The following is a 27,444-nucleotide window of genomic DNA, read 5'->3' as shown; positions in this document are numbered from 1 at the left end:
CTTTGCCCTAATCATTTTTTCTCCTCTTTTCTTTTTTTACATTTTATTAGGGACTCATACAACTCTTATCACCATCCATACATATACATACATCAATTGTATAAAGCACATCCATACATTCCCTGCCCCAATCATTCTCAAGGCATTTGCTCTCCACTTAAGCCCCTTGCATCAGGTCCTCTTTTTTTTTTTCCCCTCCCTTCCCTTTCCCCCCTCCCTCATGTGCCCTTGGTAATTTATACCTCGTTATTTTGTCATATCTTGCCCTATCCGGAGTCTCCCTTCCCCCCTTCTCTGCTGTCCCTCTCCCAGGGAAGAGGTCACATGTGGATCCTTGTAATCAGTTCACCCTTTCCAACCCACTCACCCTCCACTCTCCCAGCATCGTCCCTCCAGCCTGGATTCCCTGTACCTCCAGCCCTCATATGTAGCAGTGTACAGCCTCTGTCCTATCCAGCCCTGCAAGGTAGAATTCGGATCATGGTAGTTGGGGGGAGGAAGCATCCAGGATCTGGGGGAAAGCTGTGTTCTTCATCGGTACTACCTCGCACCCTAATTAACCCATCTCCTCTCCTAAACGCCTCTATGAGGGGATCTCCATTGGCCGACACTTGGGCCTTGGGTCTCCACTCTGCACTTCCCCCTTCATTTAATATGGTATATATATACATATACATATACACATATATACACATACATACACACACTTATATCGTTGGTTTTTTTTGCATGATGCCTTATACCTGGTCCCTTGGCACCTCGTGATCGCACTGGCCGGTGTGCTTCTTCCATGTGGGCTTTTTTGCTTCTGAGCTAGATGGCCGCTTGTTCACCTTCAAGCCTTTAAGACCCCAGACACTATCTCTTTTGATAGCCGGGCACCATCAGCTTTCTTCACTACATTTGCTTATGCACCCATTTGTCTTCAGCGATCCTATCATGGAGGTGTGCAGTCAATGATATGATTTTTTGTTCTTTGATGCCTGGTAACTGATTCCTTTGGGACCACTAGATCACACAGGCTGGTGTGTTCTTCCATGTGGACTTTGTTGCTTCTGAGCTAGATGGCTGCTTGTTTATCTTCAAGCCTTTAAGACCCCAGTCACTATCTCTTTTGATAGCCGGGCACCATCAGCTTTCTTCACCACATTTACTTGTCCACCCACTTTGGCTCCAGCCGTTGTGTCGGGAGAGTGAGCATCATAGAGTTCCAATTTAATAAAAGAAGGTATTCATGCATTGAGGGAGTGTTTGAGTAGAGGCCCAAGGTCCTTCCGCCACCTTAATACTTGACCTATAAATATAGACACATAGATCTATTTTCCCATCCTCCTATATATATTTGCATGTACATGTCTTTGTCTAGACCTCCATGAATGCCCTTTGACTCCTAGCTCTTTCCTCCATCTCCCTTGACTTTCCTCCTGCCCTACTACCATGCTTCATCACCACCTGGGCTAGAGTATACCTCTTCTCTAAGCAACCTTACCCTTGATCATTTCCCACCAGGCCTGCCACTTCTCCTTCTCTACCATTTGGGGTCCCATGTTTTTCCCTTGTCCCTGGGTTTGTTATCACCACTTCCTTACCCCCCCCTACCCCCCCACCCCAAGTGCCCCCGGAACTGTCGGTCCGTTGTTTTTCCTCCAGATAGTTCATCCAGCCTGTCCTATTCAGACAGACCTGTGGAGTCACTAACATGCACGAAAACAAGACAGAGGAAAACAAAGCAACAGTATACAACCAGATAACAAAACAACAAAAACAAACCACTGACAAAGAACAGAACAAAACAGTTCACAAGAGAAAAGCTTGTAGTTAGTTCAGGGATCGTTTGCTGGCCCTTAGGAGCGTTTTCCAGTCCAGTCTGTTGGGGCACCACGCCCTGGCCCCAAAGTCCACTTTCAGCATTCCCTGGGGACCTTGCCACTCCATTCCCTTGCTGTTCCGCTGCACTCCCCCAGCGATTTGCCTCGGTGTGGTGGGATCAGGTCAGGTGCAATTCCCACACTGTGTCTCCGGTGCTGTCCCCTGTATCGCCCTTAGTCACTGAGGGGCATCATGTCTCATAGTAGGGCCAGCCATGTTGTTCTCTCTGTGGACTGGCTGCTCTACTCAGGAACATCATCATCACGGCCTGGTGGGCCAGGCTACACACAGCATATTTTCAATGTATACCCATATCATCGCATGCATCAGAATTTCATTGTGGCTGAATAATAATCCATTGTGTGAATATATCATATTTTTGTTTATCTACTCATCTACTGGTATAGGCCCTTGGATTGTTTCCATCTTTGGGTGATTTATATACACATATCTGTTTAAGTCGTTGTTTTTAAGTCTCTTGGGTAACCACCTTGGAATGGAATGGCTGAGGCATGGTGGTGGTGTCTGGTAAGTGCGGGATGGCTCACCGATAGGTTGATGGTTCAAAGCCACCTTGAGAAAAAGATAAGGCTATGTACTTCTGTAAAGATTTACAGCCTCCAGCCATTGTGAGTCAGAATTGACTCCATGGTGGTGGATTTTATGGTAATTATGCGTTTACTTTTCTGAGGAATTATCTAATTGTTTCCCACTCTGGTTGCACCATTTTACTTACTTATGAATTTTATTAACAGTTTTCTTGGCCCTTCATCCACATAGCATACAATACAATAGTTGAATCATATCAACCAGAGTTGTACAATTTCACCAAAATCAATTTTAGAATATTTTCTTCTTTGTACTCATTGTTATTTGTGTAATTTTTTTCAAGTTTGGATAAAATATACACAACAAACCCTCTCCAATGTAACCACTTCTACACATATGACTCAGCCATTGATGGTAGATGCTCTTCGTGTGGTACTATCATGACCGATAGCCTTTTCCACATGACTCCATCACCATCACCATTGACCCAATGGCTCCTAAGCAATGACTCTTCCTCCTTCAACCACGGTCACCAGTGGCCAAGTGGGGTTCCTTTTTTTAAAAGTCGTTTTCTTTTTTTGTTTTTATTTATTTTTTAGTAGTTTTCTTGATATAATATTCACATATCAAACATTTCCATAGTTAAATTGCTCTTAAAAAGAGATGCATATATATCATCACCATCAGTTCTATTGATGCTTTCCCCTCCTGCCTTCATTGATTGCTCCCCAATTCCCCTCACTGCCCCCCACCCCACCCTGTACCCAATAAACCATTGCATCAGTTACTGTCTCCATGCATCCTCTCCTTCTGTGTCTCTTAAACTGGGAGACCCAATCCAAGCCACAGAAAGCAAAGACAAAATGAAACAAAAAGAGGAAAACAACAACCATAATAATAATAATATAAAGATAAAAATAAAGAGTAAGAAAGAAAAATCTACCAACAATATTTAAGAAACAAGAGGAGAAATTTCTGTCATGGATCGATAGAGAAATATTTGCGTCTAGAGCAAGTTCAAGTTATGGTTCAATACACCATAATCAAGTTGATAAGAATGTCTGTTCAGAGGTTTACTCTCACTAGATGCTCTGCAGATGGGTTTTTGGCTCTCATTTTCTTCCTACTGGTTAAATTGGGTACCCACACTGTCAGCTCTGACACTTTCCTCTTCATCATCTGTGGATCACACAAGCTGGTGTGCTTCTTTTGTGTGGGCTTAGATGATGGTTCACTTAGACGGCTGCTTGTTTGAATACAAGCCTTTAAGACTCCAGACCTTATTCCACTTCTTAGCCGATCACTGTCTGCTTTCTTCACCACACTTGGCTGTAGCACCCTGATCTTCAGCAATCCTTTCATGAAGGTGAGTATTGAGCAGAGCCGTGGTATAAGAACTAACTGTTCTTGGATTGGGGCTACAACTGCATGGGAGCCCGGAATCCATCTGCTTGTCTTGGGGTTATGAACGACTCTGGTTTACTTTGGTGGTCTTATTTTTATTTGTTTTACAATTTTTATTTTTTTATTTATATCATTTTATTGGGGGGCTCCTATACTCTTATCACAATCCATCCATCCATGGTGTCAAGCACATTTGTACATTTGTTGTCATGGTGATTTTCAAAGCATTTTTCTATTTGAGCCCTTAGTATCAGCTCCTCATTTTCCCCTCCCTCCCCCAGCCTTCCTCCCTCATGCACCCTTGATAATTTATAAATTGTAATTATTTTTTCATGCTTATACTGACCGATGTCTCCCTTCAAGAACTTTTCTGTTGTCTGTCCTCCTGGGAGGGGGTTATATGTAGCTCATTGTGATAGGTTCCCCGTTTCTATGTGAGCTGCAATCCTGGATTGTTGCTTTGTGCAGATTGATTTCTCAGTGAATTGTGGCTGCCCCATTCTATGCTCCCTCCAACACTGCGTGGACATTCCAGATCCTCACTAATCCTTGTTTGTTTGTCTCATAATGGCCATCTGAGAGGGTGTGGGGAGGTACTCATCTTAATTCTTGAAATAAATGCTTTTACCTGACAAAAACATCTTTTTATTTCTTGCTCTTGGTAGATGCTTTTGAGGCAAACCAGTGATGTCCATGGAGAGACTCTGCCAGCTTTGTTTCTTGACCAGAAAGCTCGTGTTTGGATTGTCTGGGGTGGATCATCACCTCGTGCTCCTGTAAATTGTCCTCTCTAGAAGTAGTGTGTTTCTCTCTACCGCCTGAGCCCAGGGGCTACAATGTTGGGCGGCTAACTGTAAGGTGAACAGTTCAAAACTACCAGTGGCTACTTGGGAATAGTGGCTACTTCTACTTCTGTAAAGAGTTTTAGTCTCAGAAACTCACAGAAACAGTTCTACCCTGCTCTATAGGGTCACTATGAGTCAGAATTGACTCAATGGCAATGAGTTTTATTTTTCTTTTCTTAAAAAAATCTAGGTATGTAAGACTCCATTTTGAAGTGTTTGCTTTAAAATGCTAATTTTTTGAATGGGAAGTCCAAATAACATCAAGATTGTATTAAAGTTAAAATGTTTCAGAAAACTGAGAAATAATACACGGTTTTTTTTTTTTTAACTCAACACCAAGGGCTCCAAAAGATTTTTTAAAATTTCTGTTAGCTTTCATGACAGGAATCTATTTAGACTTACAGAGTTATTTATATGATATATGGTATTTTGCCACAGTGGAGGATTTGGACAATTATAGAAATGAATAAAGAAGCAGGGAAAATTTATTTAAATCTCACCACCCCGAGGTGATGTTCTTTGTTCATTTTTAGTGGATATTCATCTGATTTCTCTCTCTCTCTCTCTCTCTTTCCCTCTGTGTGTGTGTGTGTGAGATAATACCTCTACCTAGTAGTATTTGCCTACAGTTTCAAAACAGTTTTAATAGTGACTTTTTCTTTAAAATGAAAAATAAATTAAAACCCACTGTATTAGCCATCCAGCTATTAGGGGTGTTTTCATCTATTAAAGCAATATAAAAGTAATAACTCCCCGATATTGTTCTGACACAAGGTTTCCTTCATTTACATCATCATATGGCCGCACATCCTGGGAGGGGGGGAGTGAAAAGAAAACAAAATGAGTTTTATAAGAGTCAGAACACAGTGCAAACAAAGAAGGAATTCAAGGATAATAAGTCAAATTTCACACTGTCATGCTTATAATCTCACAACAAACCCTGGTGATTAGATCGGGCATTTACAGAATGTGCAGTGCTCAACCCCCTCCTCCTGCTTTATGTCGCTAAGTTTGAAGAAGGTTGGTGGTCTTTTAAGAGAAGAGAGAGATTGAGAGAGAGAGGGTGGGGTGGGGTGGAAATAGCAAGCATTCAGGAATAGTCTGGGGAAAGATAAACCTCATGTCCTTTCTTCTACCAGACAATGACGCTGTTCAGCCAACACTAGCCCTGTGCAAAAACATCTACTGGGGTTCATACAGAGAATATTAGAACTCTTTCTATTTATTTTTATGTCTTCATTTTTCAAAGTATGCTTCCTATATGTAATTTATAATGTAAACGCTGTATTGAGACCAGAAGTGCTGGACCTATTTTATAAGTAATTAAGTATGTACCTTGGGGTACATGGCCATGCGTGAGTCTACTCATGAATAAAAGTGTGTATACTCCAATCTTTTTTTATGCTGTTGGTGGTGGTTGCGGATGAGCAGGCTGAAACTTCTGGCGACTCCATGTCAAAGGTGGGCTTCTAGGAAGTTGATGTCAGGGGGATGGCGCCTTTAGAGTTCATTCCACCAGGTCAGACTGTTAATCAAGCTTTATATTTAGAGATTCTGAAAAGATTGTGTAAACGCGTGGGGCAAAAAAGGCCTGATTTGTGGCAGACGGGGCACTGGTTTTGCCACCACGGCAATGCACCTGCTCACACAGCCATCTCAGTGAGCCAGTTTGGGGCAAAAGACTGCATGCCTCTCTTGCTCCCTGTACCTTACTCATCCAACCTTGCTCCGTGAGGCATCTTTTTCCCCCTGCAAATTAAGAGGGGCATGAAAAAGGGCAGTGATTTAACAACGTAGAAGAGGCAAAGAAAAGAACGAGGGAGGTGCTGTCAGCCAAACCGATGACTTTGAAAGGCGTTTCCAAGAATGGAAGAGCAGATTTGACAAATGTATTAAGTGTCACGGAGCGTACTTTAAAGGTGATAAGGTTGTTTTTGTAAAAATAAATAAATAAATACAAAGCTTTGACCCCCATTTTTTCAGGAGTACCCCTGCCCCATCTATTTGATCCTTCAAGCTCATTGTTGTTGTTGGGCCGCTGTGTGTGGGGTGCCTTCCCTCTTAGGGTGGAGCTCATTGTCCATGAGCCCGTTGTCAGCTAGAGGGGTTTCATTCGTTAACTTTGGGAAAGAAGTCCTGAGGCTGTTCTGGGCGGAAGCTGTTCTTGCTGCTCTGGGCGGAAGCTCTATGGAACTGCCTCTGTGGGTGGCATGTTGACATTTCTTCTATAGATTGCAGCACTTCCAGCGTCCAAGCAACTCACAAACCAGCACGGTGACACAAAGTTAAAGACCAAACCCAACCCAAAGTCGCTGCCATCGCGTGGAAGCCAATTCGTAGTGACCTTATAGGGCAGGGAAAACTGCCCCTGTGGGTGTCCTCCGCAACTGTAACTCTTTACAGGAGTAGAAAGCCCTGTCTTTCTCCCTGAAAGTGGCTGATGCTTTCAAACTCCCGACCTTGCCTATTGCACCCCAGCGCAGAGCCACGAGGCCTCCCGGGCCCAACATACTGGCAGGTGGTGTATTTCAATAATTAAAACACAAATCCACTGCCATGGGGTCAATTTTAGCTCACGGTGACCCTATAGGGAGGGGTAAAATTCCCTATAGGGTTTTCAACTGTACAAGAGTAGAAAGCCTCATCTTTCTCCCAAGGAGCTGCTGGTGGTTTTGAACTGTTGATGTTGTGGTTAGCAGCCCAATACAGAACCACTATGCCACCATGGCTCCCTTTTAATGATGTACTCCTACTATCCAAATTTTGATCAATATTTTAAATTGTCATTTAATAATTTAACTCCTATTGTTTAAAAATGTCATTATTTAAAATTAGTAGAAATAGTATTTTAGAATTTAAATTAAAACGTAATATTTTAGAATATTTAGAATTTTCAAAAGTAATCTTATTTTTCAAATAAAGATAGTATTATTTTTAATAATAGGAGTACACAATTGAAAGAGTAGGCAAGACTGGTTGGCACCCCTTTACTGAAATCTTGTAAGGGATTTAATTACAGAGTACGGAATCAGCTCTTCACTGGAAAGTCGTCTTTTTTAAGTTTATTTTTATATATGACTTTGATGATGTCTCGGTTTGCCACATTACTGGAGTCCCTGAAGGACGAGGTGCGCGTCCTTGCACTCTGTCTCTATGCCAGCTTAGAACAGATTCGGTCACTCGTTCACTATGTACTGCCCGGGGGCCTCTCTGCGTAGCATGCTGCTTGAGTCTATGAAGGAAGCAGAGACAGTTGATACGTGTTCTAGACAATCACCGATAATTTAAGGGAAAGCGAGTCTCTGTTACAGGATTAAGGATGAAGCTCTGTGTGGGGGCAAAGGAAGGAGACATCAATTTAGACTAGGGGTGCCAACAAAAAGGTTTCCAACATCTTGGGGAATGTGACACATGTCCCTATCCTACGTTAGACAGTGCTGAGGGGGGACACTGAGCTGTGGGCTGTGGAAAGGTTCTGGTCTGTCACGCACTGCCGACCAGTGGAGTCAGACCCTGTCGGGCAAACACACTGCTTCAGGGGTTTCTTGAGGCTGTCAGTCCCTTAGGGAAGCAGAGGACCTCCTATTTTTTAAATAAATCTTTTTATTGGGGCTCATACAACTCTTATCACAATCCATACATACATCAATTGAGTAAAGCACCCTTATACATTCGTTGCCCGTCATTCTCAAAATTCGCCTTCCACTTGGGTTCCTATTTCTTCTGAGGAGCAGTTTGGTGGCTTCAAACTGCTGACCATGCAGTCGGCAGCCCAACACATAACTCATTGCCCCACCAGGGCTACTTCATGTTCACCATTAGTAACTCCCTAGGCCCATGAGCAACAACAAAACATCCCAAAAGTGGGCTCTCAGACACCACAGAGTGATGGGAAGAACTGTAGGTGTGATGGAAAGTGGATCCAAAAGGTCCTTGGATAGCATGCTAACAGATCACATACAGCCCAAAAGACAAGGATTTCCATCCTCATGTTGCGGGACCAAGAAGCTGATGTTCTGAGTGGCCCCAAACACAGGGAAACTACAGAGCACAGCTGGTCTCGCATCCAACAGTCTCTTCATTTGCAATTTAGGAAATCCAGAGGAGTGCAGAATAAAGCTGGTCCCTGCAGTTACTGGGGAATGGTCGTGCGGGGGGAGAGGGCGTACGTTGAACTAACTAATAAGACTTAACAGTTGGGCTATTGGCTCGTTTGAGTCAATATGTTTGACATTGTGCCATCACGTGCACAATGGCGGTAATTAAATGAACGTTAATGGCAGGGGTTGACATTTGCATGTTTTTATAGCCTCGGTGTCTGATACGGCCTGGACCATAGCAGGTACTTGATCAATACACAGATTACCTCCCGGTCAAAACCCCTCCCCCACCAACCTCAAAAAATTCTCTTTTCATTTTGGGTAAGGAAGTCTATTAAATGTTCATGTAATCAAGGAGGTTGATTACAAGTAGCACATACACAAACGCTTTCGATGGAATTATGCCCCTGGTGGATTTAGAAAGGAGACTTAGGGGCACAGTGGTAAAAGTGTTTTTCTGCGTGCGCCTCAAAAGGCTGGCAATTCGAATCCAGCAGCAGTTCCGCAGGAGGAAGAGGCTGCCTTGTGCTTCTGTAAAGATTGACAGCCTTAGAGTCCTTACGAGGAACCCTTGCAGTGTAGTGGTTTTGCGTCCACCTGTGCACTTCAAGGTCCATGGTTTGAAACCACCAGCCACTCTGCAGGAGAAACACGTGGCTGTCTACTCCTGTACAGAGTGAGTCTTGGAATCCCACAGGGCAGTTCTGCCCTGTCTTGTAAGGTGTCTATGAGTTGGCATGGGCTCAATGGCAGCGAGTTTGGTTTGGGTTGTTTGATTTGGAAAGCCTATGGAGCAGTCCTACTCTGTGCTAAAGGGTCACATGAGTCAGAGCTGACTCAACAGCAGTGAGTTTGGATGGATTTAGATTCGTGAAGAGATTATTTACAGAAATCAGGGTTTTTCCGTTTCCTGTCAACAGCTATCTAATTGTCGTGTGGGAGAGAGAACTGGGCATGGGCTTGAGAGTGGGAGAGATTCAGGATAAGCTCCTGGTTTAATGCTTTATGTGACCTTGGGAAATGCTTTTTAATCTTGGATAGCTTCTGCCAGTTTCATTCTTCTCATCCGTAGCAGTCCTTTGCAGGGTTGTTGGGAATTGGTGCTGTGGGAAAAGTGTTGGCGTGTGAAAACAAAGGCCGGAGGTTCAAGCCCACCACCAGCCTCGCAGTTGGAAGATGAGGCTGTTGATTCTATGAAGATGGACAGTCTCAGAAATCCTGAGAGGGTCGCTATGGTGAAGAATCAACTCAACGGCGCTGGGCTTGGTCTTTGGGGTACTTCTCGTCACTGCTGATGAGTTAATTCCAACTCCCAGAGACCGTGTGTGCAACGAGGTAAAACTTCGCCTGGTTCCGTGTCATCCTCCCACCACCAGCATGTGCAGGACCATTGCTGTGATGACAGTGCCCATCCATCTTACCACCAGCCTCCCTTGATGGCCCTCTCTTTCAGCGACTGATCCTTTCTGGTGTCCAAAATGAGCACATTCACAATTGTTGTTGGGATCCATTGACTATGTTTTGGAAGTAAGTTCTTCCTAGTCTGCCTGAGCTGAGAAATTCCTGAAATATGTTCACCAGTGATCGGCCCTGCTGGTATGTGAACTGCCAGGGCCATAGTTTCCAGCATCCCGTGGGCCACCATAGCTGAGACAGAGGGCCAGTGAGTCACGTGGTACGGGCTTAATACACCACCACCCACTGCTGCAGAATTGCTTCAGCCTTATCCCTACCATCGCTTCAATGCTGACTCAGAGCCACCCTGCAGGACAGGCTAGAGCTGCCCCGATGGGTTTTCCAAGACTACAATTCTTTCTCCAGCAGAGTAGCTCGCTTTTGCTTTTATGGAGCTCTGGTGATGGCTGCTAAGCTGCAAGGTCAGAAGTTCAGAACCACCAGCCAGCCACTCAGCAGGAGAAAGATGGGGCTTTCTACTCCCGTGAAGAGTTACACTCTCTGAAACTTGCCAGGGCAGTTCTACCCCATCCTGCCAGGTTGTGATGAGTTGATATGGACTCAGTGGCGGTGAGTTTGGTTTTCTGGTTGTTATGGCGTCCCGGTGGCATTATGCGCCGGGCTACTGGGCGCATAGAAACCACTGGCCACTCCTCAGGAGAAGGATAGGGTTTTCTACTCCATCTAGCAGTGCTCTAGGAAACCCACAGGGCAGTTCTACTCTGTCCTGTAGGGTCCCTATGAGTCGGAATCGACTCAATGGCAGTAAGCTTTATTGTTGTTATTTTCTATTTTAATTGTTTTGTTTTGTTTTTCACCCAGTTACATTTCTTACCAGGTGCTCGTCCTGCTTGATGGAATTCCTAGCTCGACACCCATGAAGGTGTTCTATAGCCATCCACCTTTCGCGGCTTTTGAACATGAAAGACTCCATCCAGAAGACTCCGGTGGGGATGGATAACTTCGACTCCCTTGTTTCCCATCTGTGACCCCATCGTCCTTGATTCCATATCTGTGGCAGAACAGGGTAGTGCCACCCACGACAACATCATAGGCAAATGGAGTAAACAAATCTGCCTGTTTATATGGCATTCCTTGTCCGAGGGAGCTGTTTTCTTTGAAACGAATCAGTCTGTGGATCTCTTCTCTACACTTCCTCGCAGTCTTCGGTGTCCCCAGACCCTGAGTCTCCATGGCTCTCCCTGAGCGGGTCTCTTAAGAGATAACAATGAATTCTAAGCACGGTAGCCACCGCCTTCTTCCCTTAGTGAGGAGATGGATTTGATGGGGGCCAGAGATGTTGAGTCCTGCCTCGCCTGGAGCAGAGTGGAGAATTTGCAGAAATAACTAGATAATGCAGCAGAGTAAACAAGATAGTCAGAGAGACTGTCTCCCTGTGGCTCCAGAAGACAGCTAGCAAGGCCCTCTTTCGGGAGGGGTGGTGTTTGGTTAGGCACACCAACCTCATCTCAATCTCAGCCCAGGGCTCCACTGTGAGATGCATGCTCACGAGCATTTCCAAGTTTCTACCCAAGAAAAGCGCCCTGCTCATTCCCCACCCTCTCGGGAATCCTTCATTAGAGGCTTGAGATTTAGGAGTTAATACAGTTCACCATCCTCATTCTGTTTCCCACTAAGCGGGTCTCTTAAGAGTATTAATTTACACATCCTATATCAGCAGAGACTTTTAACACGAAAAATGTCAAACCGCTCCCCACCTCGTTTTTGTCACTTATTAGCAAACTCTCCACCGTCAAGTCCCCCTGCCCCTGAGAAATCTGCAGGAGATGCGCCCCAACTTCTCCGCCACATTCCCAGTTGAAAGTCAGCGCTCTGGAAATTCTGTGCGCAGATCTCAACCTGTAGGAGAATGTTACCTTTTACCCTTGAAAATCCCCCACCAATAAGGACAAGTTTCATCCTGCTTGATAGGAGACACTCGTTAAGTTTGAAGTGTTTGTTTGTTTGTTTGTTTAAACTTTGTAATACCGTTTCCGCAATATGTTTACGTTTCAAGTCAAAAGGGATGAAGTAAAAAAAGAAAACAAAGAAGAAAATATTCTATACAGTACTGGGCCCTTCTTTTGTGGCAAGAATCCAAAATTCCTTACAGAGGATGCTTTGTAGTTTGCTGGGCTTGGGCCAGTCTCTGCTGAGGAGAAGCAAGACAGGAGGACGACTGTGGCTGTGTCCATAGACCCCCTTCCCTGCTCTTCTGCCACAGCAGAGCGGCACATCCCAGGTCAAGGTCTGTTTGTTCCAGACCTCTGCATTCTCACTGCCACGGAGTTCCTGCTGACCCATAGTGACCCTATAGGACAGGGTAGAATTGCCCCTGTGAGTGTCCGAGACGGTAACTCTTTACTGGAGTAGAAAGCCTGCCTGTCTTCCTGGGGGTGGCTGGTGGCTCCCAACTGTGGTCCTTGAGGATTGCAGCCCAACACGTAACTGTTATGCCACCAAGCTTCTACGAGCTCTGCATTTGAAGCCTGCAAAATGAGTTCCTGGATTCATCACAGGGTTCCCCTGACCTCCTAAGATGAAAGAGGCCAGGACAAGAGAAACTACCATCGCCAACTCCAGAGCCAATGGGAAGGTGCCAGCAATTGCTCAAGTGTCCTGTTGTCCTTTCTTGTCATATGTGTCCTCTTGTCTGCTATGATGCCTTCTGGAGGATTCCGCCATTGGTCGCATATTTAGTTGGAGTCCTTTCCTGTACTGCCATCTAACAGCCTGTCGTTCTGAGGTGGCCTGCATGTTTCTATTCTGCTGGAAGGCATGCCTCTGGGACTTTAAGTACCAGCCGGCCCACACATTGTGCACCGATTTCAGCAGAGATTCCAAACCAAGACAAACGAAGAGGAATGGCTTAGTGATTTGCTTCCACAGGTTAGCCTGTTCACATTAGAATCATGTCTGCGATAGTCCAAGCAGATAAGCCTCCTGGGTGGCCACACTAACGGATATCAACAATACACTCACCTTCATGAGGCAATTACAATACACCCAAAATACACGGTGGCCACAACAATGGATATAAACAATTATGAAGATAGGACAGATGGGGCAACATCTAGCTCCATTATACATGAGACCACTATGAGTTGGAGCTCACTGGACAGCAAGGTACAATTTCTTTTATCCTGTTAGGAATGCTCTCTGCATACTTCAAGTTTGATATTCAAAGGGAAAATATTCAGGTGGCGCCCAGCACTCCGTATTGAAGTTCTAAGTTTCCACCCACTGTTTACTGAGTCAACATGACTCCTGTCTGTATTTCTTGCTGTTGTTAGGCCTACGGAATCAGCTCCGACGCATATAAGATAACTAGACCCAAACACTGTCCCGTCCTGTGCCATGCTCACCATGTAATGTTGGCACCCACTGATGCAACCACTGTGCCAATCCACCTCCTGTGGGTCTTCCTCGTTTTCACTGACTCGCCCCTTCACCAAGCATCATGTCCTTCTCCCAGCACGAGACCTCTCTGAGAACATGTCCAAAGTTCGAGAGCTGAAGTTTCATAGTCCTTGGTTCTAAAGAGCATTCTGCCTGAACTTGCAAGACAGGCTTGGTCTTTCTTCTGGAAGTGCCTGGCATATTCAGTATTCTTCTCCAGCACCATCATTCAAAAGTATTCATTAATTCTTCTGTCTCCTTTGTTCATTGTCCAGGTTCCATGTACGTGAGACAGCTAAAAACATCATGGCTTGGGTGAATCACAAGTGAATCCTCTGGGTGACATCTTGGCTTTTGAACACTTGAAAGCGATTTTTTTGCAGCAGATTTGCCCAATGAAATACATTGTCTTATTTTTTTTGCTTCTGTTTCTTTGGGTATTGATTGCACATTCAAGCAAAATGAAACCTTGGACAACTTCGATCTTGTCTCCATTTATCATGATGCTTCTTATTGGTACAGTTGGGAGCATTTTGTTCTGTTGAGGTGTAATTCATACTTACAGCTGTAGTCTTTGATCTTCATCAATAATGCCCTAAGACCTCTGCACTTTCAGCAAATAAAGTTGTACCACCAGCACATCATTAATTATTATTGAGTTTCCTCCCATCTTGATACTGGGTTTTATTCAGACAGTCCAGCTTCTTGGATGATTTGATCAGCATACAGATTTAGTAAGTGTGGTGGAAAAAATACAACCCTGATGCACATACGTTTTCTGATTTTAAACCAGACAGTAGCCTCATATTCTGTGCAAATGATTGTGTCTTCTTCAAGTCCAGGTTAGACCTTGAACCAACACACAGTGACATGTTCTGGAATTTCCATTCTCTGCAACGTTTCCCCTAATTTGTTAGAATCCACACAGGTGCGTGCATTTGCAGAGTCGATGAAACACAAGCAAACATCTTCCTGGTATTCTCTACTTCCAGCCAAGACGCATCTGACATCAGGAACGATGCCCCTTGTTTTACGTCCTCTTCTGAATCTGACTTTGATATCCTCTATCTTTATGATATTGTATATAGCATAATATGAAATGTGCTCTATTTTCTGGGCACTTTCACTTTTGGGTTTTCTTCTAAGAGAGAAAGTTGAATCAATATGTGTCAGATGTTGTACATTTTCAACTTCCCAATTCTTTAAAGATATCGCATCATTATGGCTTTTTCCATGTTATCCTCTCCTTGCAAACATTCCTAGGAAAATAATAGTCTTGATTAAAATTGAAAAAAACCACCATTTTTCATTCTTACATCAATATTCATTAGAGCATTATTTACAGGAGCCAAAAGGTGGAAATAACCCAAATGTCTACTAACAGATGAATGCATAAACAAAATGTGGTATATACAGACAATAGAATAGTATCCAGCCATTGCAGAACAATTAATTGCTTTTATATGGCTCTTCTAGACACAGTCTTAAATGATTGGCTGAACCACAATCTTGTCAGGCAGTGGTTCTCAACCTTCCTAATGCCGTGAGCCCTTTAATACAGCTCCTCATGTTGTGGTGACCCCCAACCATAAAATTATTTTTGTTGCTACTTCCTAACGGTGTTTTGCTACTGTTATGAATTGGGAGACCCCTGTGAAAGGGTCATTTGGCCCCCAAAGGGGTCGAGACCCACATGTTGAGATCGCCCAGGGTGTTATGCAAATAATAGCTGGAAAACTCCACTCAATAAGCTTGAACTTCCTGTGGCTCATCTGAGAGATTGGTCAGTTTTGTCATCTGGTAGGTGAGATAGTTAGCTTATTGCGCGAACCTGGCTGATAAACACATGTGGGGTTAATTGAAGGGCAGAGAGATAAATGGCTTGGTGAGCCTCGCCTGTCTAGTTCTCGGGTCTCTTGCTTTCTAATAGTAGGGTGCAGCTGCCTTAGCCTGTTCCCTGCTTCAGCTGGCAAGGCTGAATTCCTGCAAAACATCCCTGAGGAGAAGTCACATGGACCTATCTCTATGCAGCTCTGGATGCTGGATCACCGGTGCGGAGACCCCTGCTAGCGCTGAGATGCTGACATGTTCCTGATTTGGCTTTCCTCCTGCAGTCAGCACCATTGTGTCTGTTTTGTGAGATGGAGAAGGACTTTGTGGATTGGTGTCAGACATGAGTTAATGTTGGATTTGGGGGCTTGGGCAGCACTGGGTTGGGATGTTTTCTTGATGCACACTTAACGTTTATATAAAACTCTCTCTTATCCATGAGTTTCTGTGGATTTGTTTCTCTAATGTACCCTGACGAACACAGTAGGTTTAAATAAAGACCAACCCAGCGGAGATTCAGGGGGAACTCACCACCATGAAGAAGAATCTGAAGTAGAAAGCATCCTTTGGACCGAGAGTCTGTGCGCTGAGAAACTGCTAGACCCAGAAGAGAGAGCTGTGACACTGAAGACAGAGAGATGCTGGTAGGCCCATGGAGAGAGAGGTGGGTCCCATAGTTCAGAAGTTTGTAGGTGGAGCCAATGCATACCAAAGAACTTTTTAACACTTGCTCATGCCAGGCAAAAGACTGAGTGTGCCTGAGGTGACATGCCACCCTCACAGTAGCACATAACCGACTATGCCACCAGGACGACTTCTCTTTTGTGTTAGCTACTGTACAGTTGGCTGGTTTTTGCAAGTAGAACTCCAGTTTTTCTGCTTAGTCTATGTCGGTCCAGAAACTCTACTGAAAGATGTTCAACGTCAAAACAATGCCCAAACTTTGGCTGTGCATGAGGTGCTCTGGCCACGAACTGACCCACCCCTTCCACGTGGGAGGTGAGAATTCTCCCTCTGACCTTCCACTGTTCTCGGCTGTACTCAAGAGCTGGCAAATCAATCTGACCCACGATAATGACCTTTCCAAGTTCCTTCCATTTACTCAGGTCTCCTCCCTTCACGTCCACTCAATATCGGCCAACTTGGGACATTCTAATGACCCTGGGCTTGCAAAGAGTTTTTGCGAAATACTGCACATTTTTCAAATGGGAGTCTACGCATCTTCAGCACCTTTCGGTGATTAGATTGTTAACTGCAAGATGCATATCAGATGCAAAGGGGGCTTCAAAAAAGATCCTGCCAAAATTCCATTGTCTTTTAATTTCATCTTTCCACCAACTCTCAGGTTCAGCCTCACTGCCCTCAAATCAGACCCTGTGGGCTTCTGAGACTCTGTTTCCAGGAATAGAAAACCCAGTCTTTCTCCCACGGAGCTGCTAGTGGTTTCGAACTCCCAAACTTGTGACGCACAGCCGGCTGGTGGCATGAGGGCTAAGTGTTCAGCTGCTTACTGAGTTGCCTGTGGCTTGAACCTTCCAGGAATGGGCACTCTGCTCCCTTCAACATTTCAGATGAGGGAAGCCTATGGGGGAAGTTCCACTCTCTCCTACAGGGCGGTGTCCCCAGTAGCAGATAGCGAGATGCTCAATCCTTATGCGTGCCTCGTAAAAGACCGTCTTTTTCGTGGATCCCTGAATGATGGCCACTGGAGGCTGGGCTGCTGCCTCCCTGATTCTCAGCATGAGTCCCGGGAGCCTGGGGGTTACTCCTTGGGCTGTGACCCACAAAGTCAGCAGTTCGGAACCACCAGCCACTGGGAGGGACAGAGGACTTCTCTAGTCCCATGGAGAGTTACAGTCTGGGAACCGCTTTGCCGTCAGGCGTCGGCATGGACTCGATGGCAGGGAGTCTGCTGCTGCTGTTGCTGTCGTTGAGCTGCCCCCGCGCAGTCTCCGATGGCTTCACATCATCCTTTGCACACCTTACTCTCCTTCGGGAAGCTCCCAGCCAAACCAGAGTTTGCTGTCTCTCCCACGTGGGCTTTTTTTAAAAAAAAGAATAGCTCCAGGCTGGAAAAACACTGAGAATCAACACTTCTCAGATGAAAGACAGAAAGAAAATACGCAGGGTTTGTCACCGCCAGGAAACGTGGCGCTCAGTGCTCACACAGAATTATATACTCTGCTTGTCTCAAGGCTGTTTTTAAACAAGCCCAGCTGGTTCTCACGGGGCAAGGAGACGGTTTGCCCACGTGGACCTGCCGACCATCTCCAAATCCCTTCTCCAAGAACCTGCAGGCCGCCGGCCAGCCCCGCTGAGGTTCACGAGAGAGTGAGCTGCTCTGATGTCTTCAGGCGCAGCTCAAAGGTGGCAAGGTTTTTGTCGTTTGTTTATTTTTTAAGAAAGAAATGGTTTTACCGAAGGGGTGCCTTTGAGCTGTTTTTGCTGAAAGTGGGAGCTGTTTTTCTTATCGAATACCGGCAAGGTTTGAGCAACAAGGTTTGAGTCTTAGGAACTTCAAAATCAACACCACAAACAACACTAAAGCCGCAGGCACCAGCATCTCAATAAATGGCAATGTCCGTTTGGAAGGAACGTCTGAGTTTCAATCGCCTCAGTGGCCGACACTGATGCTGACTTGGAATCCTGGCCGAGTTGTTTATCCTGGAATAAGTGCCATGCCATGCTGTCTCGGCGACAACAGAAACCAGCTCTGGCCAGGTCTGTGCATAGTTTGGGGATGAAGAAAATAAGTTCTGAAAGGCAATGGGTATTGTGGATTATAGATTTTCATTAGGAACAGATGTGTGGGGCTATGGTTTGTAGCAGGAGACACACTGTTATTAACACAAGCCCGCTGACTAAGACCCAGGCTAGCCCCTTGTGTCGTGAAGAGAAAACATTAACACGATTGATTCGTAACCTTTTTAGGTTTTTCCTTAAAGGATCACCTGATCACCAAACACCAACTACAATACGTCCATAGGAGTGTGCTGGATCGGACCATTGTGCTGGTAGCGCTGTATCTGGTTACGGGTTCTTTCCATCGGAGCAGAGGTTGAGAGAGTAATTAGCAAAGCGTCTCCTACTGCTGTGCTCAGGCTCTGATCGCAGCACTTTTGAATTTGTTTACCGAGCTCTGGTGTCCTGGTTACGTGTGGGACTGCTAACTACAAGGTCGGCAGTTCAAGCCCCCCAGCCACTCCATGGGAGAAAGATGAGGCTTTCCACTCCTGTAAGGAGTTACAATCTCAGAAACTCACAGGGACAAGTTTCCACCCTGCCCTATGCAGTCACTGAGTCAGCATCGGCTTGAGGGCAGTGAGGGTGCATCTTTTGTTTCTTGTCCCCCTCCCCAGACTCCTCTCAGAGGCCTACCGGTATGAAAGCCAAGAGACACAATACAGGATCTTTCTGGTGTGTCCCAGCGCTGTTTTCTTCTCGCAAGGACACCACCACACTTGGGAGGACTTGCTTCCTGATTTGGGTTGGACTGGCAAACTCAAACTCACAGCCCTGAGTCTGTTCTAACTCACGTGACCCTATAGGACAGGGTCACACCGCTCCTTTGGCTTTCCAATGCTGTCCATCTTCACAGGAGCAGAAAGCCTCATCTTTCTCCCTCAGAGTGGTTTGTGGGTTTGAACTGCTGACCTTCAGGTTAGGAGCTCAACACATAGCTTAGTACGCCACCAGTGCCCACCAATTCTTTCCATTTCTCTCTCTCTGCAACCCCCTCCCCACATAGTGAGGCATCTTGGTTCAAGAATAAAACTAAAACCAAACTCTTTGCCATCGAGTTGATGCCGCCTCATGGTGACCCTAAAGAAGAGGGTAGAGCTGGCCCTGTGGGTTTCTGAGACTATAGCGCTCTATAGGAGTAGAAAGCCCCGTCTTTGAATACCTCTCAGAAGTATCTTATGCCACCTCTGACCACATACCATTAGCTGAACTTCTTTTGAGTCCATGGGCGGTCCAAATGATTCAGGGTACTAGTACAATGTTGGCGGTTAGAGTCCATTCAGAGGTGCCTCCGGAGAAAAGTTGGGTGGTCTGATTCCCAAACACCAGCCACTGAAAACCCTACAAAACACCGTTCACTCTGACACATGTGGGGCTGACATGTGGGGCTTTGTTGCTAACAAAGTTTGCAAGGTCGAAGCAGGTTACTGGTAGAAGTGACTCACAGGATCATACCTAGAGCCGAAGGGGGCTGTTAGGAAGTGGAGAGTTATTTTCAGTGACCACATGCCAAGTTAAAAATCAGAGTTTAACTTTGCAGAAGGGGAAATGGATTTTGAGAACAAATAAAATATTTTTTTCTCCTCAAGGATGACTGGTGGGTTCAAACCACTGACCTTGTGGTTTGCTGATGAAGGTGTACCCCACGACAACACTAGGGCTCTTTTATCACTGTAGGGTGGATCCTAAACCTAATCACTTCTGATTCTGTATCATAACTTGCACCAATTCATGCTCCTATTCATAAGGATGACAGCTCCCCCCCACACACCATTTACATTATACTGTGGGATTGTTGAACATGCTTTATTTTGTCAGACTTGCAGGCATTCATTGATTTAGAGAAAGCAATCTATTATGAATCTATGTGTCCTACAAAGATATGTGCTGAATATCTATGGATATGATCCTGCTTAGACATAAGGTTTCTCTTTGTTATGTTAATAAAGCCATGCTTTTGTTGAAAAACTCACTTCCATGGGGTTGATTCTGCTCATAGGGACTCCACAGGGCAGAGCAGACTGTCCTTGTGTGTTTCCAAGACTGTAAGTCTTTACAGGAGCAGAGAGTCTTATTTTTACCCCAAGGAGCTGCTGGTGGGTTTGAACAGTTAGCTTTCTGATTAATGTGTAGCCCACTATGCCACCAGGACTCTTTTGCCACTGTAGGGTGGGTCCTAAGGGTAATGGCTTCTGATCGAAATATTTGATTGTATGATGTGTAAATTGTGTGCCAATAAAATGGGGGAGGGGCAAAAAGGACAGAAGAGATACAGAAACACCCACAGGGGACAATGGACACCTGATGAGGATTTCCCACGCCCCAAGGATAACAAGAAACTAGGCAAGGCCAGGCTACTAGACAGGAAGGAATAGACACCACACAGACCCTTGTTTGGATGTTTGGCCTCCAGAATTGGGAGACCATTTATTTCTGATATTTGTGTTACAGCAGTGCACAGGTGACTAAGTTGTGTTTATAACCTGCTCCCATTTCCTCCCCCTTTCAGTCGTTCTAATGGATTGACAGTTTGCACCATGGGGAAGATTTGGCGTACTCTATTTTTAGTTCTTTCGCGCCCCAATGCCCTAGTGGTTACGTGTTGAGCTGCGACCCTCCGGATCAGCAGTTCAAAACCACCAGCTGCTCCTCCTCGGGAGAAAGCCGTGGCTTCCTGCTGCTGTGCAGAGTGACGGTCTTGCAAACCCACAGGGGCAGTTCTACCCTGTCCTACAGGATTGCAAGGAGTTATCGTTGACTCGCTGGCAGTGAGTCTGAGGTTTGGGCTTCTCTTTTTCTAGTTTGTTTTGGTTTTCATGTTTTAAACCACGAGATGATTGCAGTCTACAAGGGGGTCTCAAAATATTCATGGAAAAAATGGATCGAAAGTCCATGGCATCTTCCCACGGACTTACTAACGCTCCTTCCTCTATTGGTATTCAATAAACACTGTTTGGTAAGCGTCGAGCTGCTCATGCAAGGACTGTGGTTCTTATCAACCAGCCACTCCCTGGAAGAAAGAGGCAGCTCTCTGCTCCCCTGGAGATTTCCAGTCTCAGTAACGCTCCACAAGGTCGCCGAGAGCTAGAATCAGCTCCCCAGCAGTGCAGTGTGGGCGGTGTTTTCAAGGTCGTGTGGGTAACTGTGTCCATTCTGTACTCCTGACTCTGTGATAAGCACACTCCAGTCTTACCTGTGTCCTCTAACAGTGGCAGGCGCCCAGTTAGCCCAAGTTCATCAACACCACTTAGGTTTCACAATGAGCCTGTCAAATCAGCATTGGCATTGACAGTTGATTTGACAGAAGAGAATACTGAGGTTCAGAGAGGGTGCAGATTTGCTCCGGGTCCCACAGCTACTGGGTCCTAGTGCCTTAGACTCACAGTGTCTAGAAAGAAGAGAAAGATCTCGGGGGAAACTCACACAGAGGGAGAAAAGATAATTGGTGTGTCTTGTGTGATTTCGTTGCTTCCAAGTAAGGTGTCTCCTTCCTAAATGCCTCCTCCGTCCATTTTTCAGGATGCTTCCGAGGCAAAATGTAGAAATTCTATTCTTTTGAGCTCATGATACCTCTCCGAATCTACATACGTCGTACACCCCTGGGCTACTTGGGCCTCTGTTTCTAGAACTGACTTAAACGATTGACAAGTGCCCAGGTGATCCTGTGGTTAAGAACTCAGATGCTAACAGAAAGGTCAGTGTCTACAACCCACCTGCGGCCCACTGAGAGAAAGATGCTTCTGTAAACCTGTACGGCCTTGGGGACCACATGGGGCAGGTGTACACTTGTCTGTCGCATTGTTCTGAGTCAGAATGGACTTGACAGCGCAGCATTGGTTTGGGGGTTTTATAGCCAATTAAGGGTTTTTAAAGGGCGGTGAGATTGTGCTCAGCTACTCTCACTCCCATTGATTCCAGTGAGCTTGTCGGGTGGTTCAGCTTCCTCCTGGGTTGGGGATCCAAAGGGACAGACCCTCTATGAAGCAGGCTAGGGCTAGGCAGCTCAGGGCTAGTCCCCTCGCTCCTCCATCGTCCTGCTCCAACATCTTTGGTATACAGCTTCCATCCTCATAAGAGCAATGCACTAGATGCCACCTATCTAGGAGAAAGGGGGGATCCTGGGGGAGGAGGGGGCGGTACCCAGGTCAAGAAGACGTTCTCTCTATCTCTCTGCCAGGAAACCCCCTGCTTACATCTCCTTGACAATAAGTGTCACAACGACAGCCAGGTGCAGTGGACCCTGGACACATGCGTATGTCTTAGCTGTGAGCACACCACTGCCCCTTTCCAGCAAGCTGGGATCCTATTGCTGGAAAGTGGGGTGATGGATATAATGCGTATGTTGGCTAACCCAGCAGGTTCTGCTACTTGAACTTAAAGCAGAGAGAGGGGAGGTAAAAGTAGGGGACAAAAATGCATATAGATCTATTTCCCCATCCTCCTATATATATTTGCATGTACATGTCTTTGTCTAGACCTCCATGAATGCCCTTTGACTCCTAGCTCTTTCCTCCATCTCCCTTGACCTTCCTCCTGCCCTACTACCATGCTTCATCGCCACCTGGGCTAGAGTATACCTCTTCTCTAAGCAAACTTACCCTTGATTATTTCCCACCAGGCCTGCCACTCCCCCTTCTCTACCATTTGGGGTACATATGAGGGTTGGAGGTACAGGGAATCCAGGGTGGATGATACCTTCAGGACCAAGGGTGTGAGGGACGATGCTGGGAGAGTGGAGGGTGAGTGGGTTGGAAAGGGGGAACTGATTACAAGGATCCACATGTGACCTCTTCCCTGGGAGAGGGACAGCAGAGAAGGGGGGAAGGGAGACTCCGGATAGGGCAAGATATGACAAAATAACGATGTATAAATTACCAAGGGCATATGAGGGAGGGGGGAGTGGGGAGGGAGGGGGGAAAAAAAGAGGACCTGATGCAAGGGGCTTAAGTGGAGAGCAAATGCCTTGAGAATGATTGGGGCAGGGAATGTATGGATGTGCTTTATACAATTGATGTATGTATATGTATGGATTGTGGTAAGAGTTGTTTGAGTCCCTAATAAAATGTAAAAGAAGAAAAGAGAAAAAAATGATTAGGGCAAAGACTGTACAGATGTGCTTTATACAATTGATGTATGTATATGTATGAACTGTGAAAAGAATTGTATCAGCCCCAATAAATTGTTAAAATAAATAAATTAATTAATTTTAAAAAATGCATATAGAAAGGACAGTGGAAGGAAATGGCTCTCTAGATGATGAGAGGAATTTGTGACCCATTGAAAATCTCTGTTCTCGGGTTCCCACCGGAGGCCAGTGGCTCTTTCGCGCGTCCCTCGGGCTCCGCTGGCAGACAGCCAGCAGCATGGCCCTTGAACGCCAGCCTTCGAGCCTGCCGCATATGAAGAAAACTAAGGTGCAGGAGACCCTAGCTCCCCCCCCCCCTGAAGGAAGAAAAAGAACAGCAGGAAGCAATTGAACATATTGCTGAGGTACAAAATGAAATAGACAGACTTAATGAACAAGCCAGTGAGGAGATTTTGAAAGTAGAACAGAAATATAACAAACTCCGCCAACCATTCTTTCAGAAGAGGTCAGAATTGATCGCCAAAATCCCAAATTTTGGGTAACAACATTTGTCAACCATCCGCAAGTGTCTGCATTGCTGGGGAAGAGGATGAAGAGGCTCTGCATTATTTGACCAGAGTTGAAGTGACAGAATTTGAAGATATTAAATCAGGTTACAGAATAGATTTTTATTTTGATGAAAATCCTTACTTTGGAAATAAAGTTCTCTCCAAAGAATCTCACCTGAAGGAGAGTGGTGATCCATCTTCAAAATCAACTGAAATCAAATGGAAATCTGGAAAGGACTTGACGAAACGTTCCAGTCAAACACAGAACAAAGCTAGCAGGAAGGGGCAGCATGACGGACCTGAGAGCTTCTTGACCTGGTTTACTGACCATTCTGATGCAGGCGCAGATGAATTAGGAGAAGTCATCAAAGATGATATTTGGCCAAATCCATTACAGTACTATTTGGTTCCTGATATGGATGATGAGGAAGGTGAAGGAGAAGAAGATGATGACGACGATGAAGAAGAAGAAGGTTTAGAAGATATTGATGAAGAAGGGGATGAAGACGAAGGGGAAGAAGATGAAGATGATGACGAGGGAGAGGAAGGAGAGGAGGGTGAAGGAGAGGATGACTAACAGAACACTGATGGATTCCAACCTTTTTAATTTTCTTCAGTCCCTGGGAGCAAGTTGCAGTCTTTTTGGTTTTTGTTTTCTTCCTCTTGTGCTCAGTCACCCTGTTCTTGAGGTCTCTTCTCTCTACACCATGGTTCTCAACTTATTTGAGGGTGGGGGGAATAATGCCTTGTGCAGAATACAGGGGAAAAGAATCTCTACCCCCTTGTGTTCAAATTAATTTTTGTCCCTTCCTGTCTCAACAAAAACTATGGAATCCACACACCACCGTGCTCTGTGGGAAAACAAAACCCTCTGCTCCCTTGGCCCTGCTGGCAGCTGGAGGGTGCTAGGCCCCTGTGTAGTAGTGCCTAGAACTCTAGCTTCTTTCCTCCTTCCTCTGTACATTGGGCTCCGAGATTACACTGTGTCTCTATGTGAATATGGACAGTTAGCATTTACCAACATGTATCTGTCTACTTCTCTTGTTTAAAAAAAGAAAAAAAACTTTTAAAAAGGGGGTTATAGAAGGGCAGCAAAGGGTGGGTTTGAGATGTTTGGGTGGGTTAAGTGGGCATTTTGACAACATGGCTTCTCCTTTGGCATGTTTAATTGTGATGTTTAACGGACATCCTTGCAGTTTAAGATGACACTTTTAAAATAAAATTCTCTCCTAATGAAAAAAAAAGAAAATCTCTGTTCTCGAAGGCCGCCATTGGTTGTACTGTGGTGGCCACTGTGTTTCTGCGAAGCTGGAAGTTTTGCCTCCAGTATTGCAAACATCAGCGGAGTCACCTGTGGTTCCAGCAGGGCCACCAGACTAAGACTAGGAAGAAAGGCCTGGTGAGCTACTTCCCAAAACTGGGCACTAGAAACCTTACGGATCCCAACAGGATCTAAGATCAGGCTGGGAAAAGAGGCCCTTTCACCTCTCAAGACCAGCAGCCCCTCAGATCCTTGGCTGGCAAGTTCCCCTTTGTCCTCAAAGATCAAGACCAGCTTCCTAATTCCCAGTAACCGAATCTGAAACTTCAGCCTGGGCGCTGGGAATGTATTCCCTCCTGCAGAAACCACAGCCCTGATGAGCAGTGGGACAGAAACAGATTAAGAAGGGCTTGTTATGATGAGTTTGTTTACATGAGCGCCCGCAGCCCGGGAGCAGGAATCGTGATTTATTTTTGCCGCTCGGCCTTGAGCCTGTTTTTGCCCTGAGTGTGTCTGCCTGTTGACTTGCTGCTGGGGCCCAGGGAGTTGTTCACTTAATCCCTGCATGTACTTGGGAAGGGGCCCTGGGTGGAAAGAAAGTATCTTTTGCTTCTCAGTCCAAGGACAGTCTTTTGAAGAAAGAAAGGCTGGACCTGGTGGGGGCTGGAGAAGGCACTTGGAAGGTCAAGTGTCAGAGGGAGGGAATGGGCAGCAAGGCGCAATGAGGTCTTGTACCCCCTGCAATAGAGAGGAACCTTGCAAACATTGCATGGGGTGAAACCCTCCATCCCAAGAGCTAAAATGATCTCTGATCTCACCAAGCGGAAACTCTTAGAGTAGGCTAATGAATGAAGCTCCAAGTTCAAGACTGGTTCCCTCCAGGGGCCGGTGGGAAATCTATGTTGAGCTTGCATCCGGTATCTGTTTACGGGGAGGGTGGAGTGGAAAATGATGGCAGTGGATGTTGGGGCTGGATGCACAAAATCCTTGCTCTACTGGGCTTCACTGAATTGTCCGTGTGGGGGAAAAAACAACCATGTCCAATTGAATTGGCAAATGCTGTGTGGGCTGTGTTTTCCCAGCAGTAAGAAAAAGCGGGGGGAGGGGCAATACACTAACTGTAAGGGACAGAATGGTTATTGAAAAGAGAGAGAGAGGGACTGTCACAGGACAAAACTGCAAGGGCCCTCCAGCTCCAGCCCTGCAGCCCCAGCCAGCTGCCTGGAAGAGGTGGGGCTCACGGCTGAGCCTGGGACTCCCAGGTGTCTTTGCAGAGAGGAGGCGAGAGGAGTGGGTTGGGCCCATCAACACTACAGGTGGGTCTGCAGCGAGTGCCAAGGCAGCAGCTGCACAGCCCAGGGACTTTGAGCCGCTCACAGCTCCCCTCTCTTTGTACCCGTGCCAACTCACACACACCTGGGACCTCACCAGCTGCCTGCCCACTGCAGCCCTTTCCACCACGTGACCCAATCCTCATTCCACCTGCTCCCCTCCGGAGCCGCCAAACCCGTCCCCACCTTGCCTAAATAAGGCCCCGGGAGGTTTGAACACGACCCGTGCACGATTCATGCAGCAAACAGCAACACCCACTAATTTCATGGCAAATTATGAGGGATTAGGGGTGACTGCAGAGAGAGGCCCGAGCTGACAATTCATCAGCGTGGCCACTTGGGGATCAAATGAAATTTGGCCCAAGGTCTCGCCTGGAACATGGAATCAGGTTTCCTCCTTGGCACGGACAGCGGATACAAGCGCCCACCCTCCCTGGCTTCCTCCCTGGCGTGTGGACTTTGGTTTGTAATTGTTCATCGCTGCATGAGGCCGGGCAAGCGCTAGAGTTGGGGGCGGGGGTGCGCAGAGTTTTTTAAGTGCATGCTGGGCTTCCATTTAATTCTGCCAAAATTGCTTTTGACCTTCCTTGACCACGTAAGTGCTGGAGGTGATGAATCTGAACATTACCAGATTCAGTTCTGCTGGGAGATCAGCATCCGGTGAGTGAGACTGATACCCGGTTCAGTGTAAATCCGACCCCCGCACCAGAAGCATTGGCTTGGTTCTGGCTCCTGCATCCCCACTGTGTCTGTATAGGGCTGTGCTCCCGAGAATTTCCAGTGATGACTTTGGAGGAAAGGAGATTGGCAGGCTTTTCTTTGGAGGTGCCTCCAGGTGAACTGGAACCTTTAACTTTCTGTTAACAGCTTAATGGAAACACGCTCCCACATCTTTCTCCCATGTAGTGGCTGGGGAACTCCCACTGCCCACCAGGGCGTCTCTGGAAACCAACACCCCAACCCAAGGTCATTGCTGCCACAGAGCCAATTCCACTGCATAGCAAGTCTACAGGACAAGGTTTCCC

At 46.1% G+C, this 27,444-nt stretch overlaps 1 pseudogene; it reads left to right on the top strand.

Annotated features, from left to right (window-relative positions):
- The window catches only part of LOC142442361 (protein SET-like), a 137,090-nt pseudogene extending 112,629 nt beyond the window's left edge, over positions 1 to 24,461 (top strand).
- The last annotated feature ends 2,983 nt before the right edge of the window (positions 24,462 to 27,444 follow it).

The sequence above is a fragment of the Tenrec ecaudatus genome, chromosome 1 (assembly GCF_050624435.1).
Source record: "Tenrec ecaudatus isolate mTenEca1 chromosome 1, mTenEca1.hap1, whole genome shotgun sequence".
Classification (NCBI taxonomy): Eukaryota; Metazoa; Chordata; class Mammalia; order Afrosoricida; family Tenrecidae; genus Tenrec; species Tenrec ecaudatus.
Note: the sequence above shows the minus strand (reverse complement) of the source record. Positions and strands in the feature narration are given on the sequence as shown.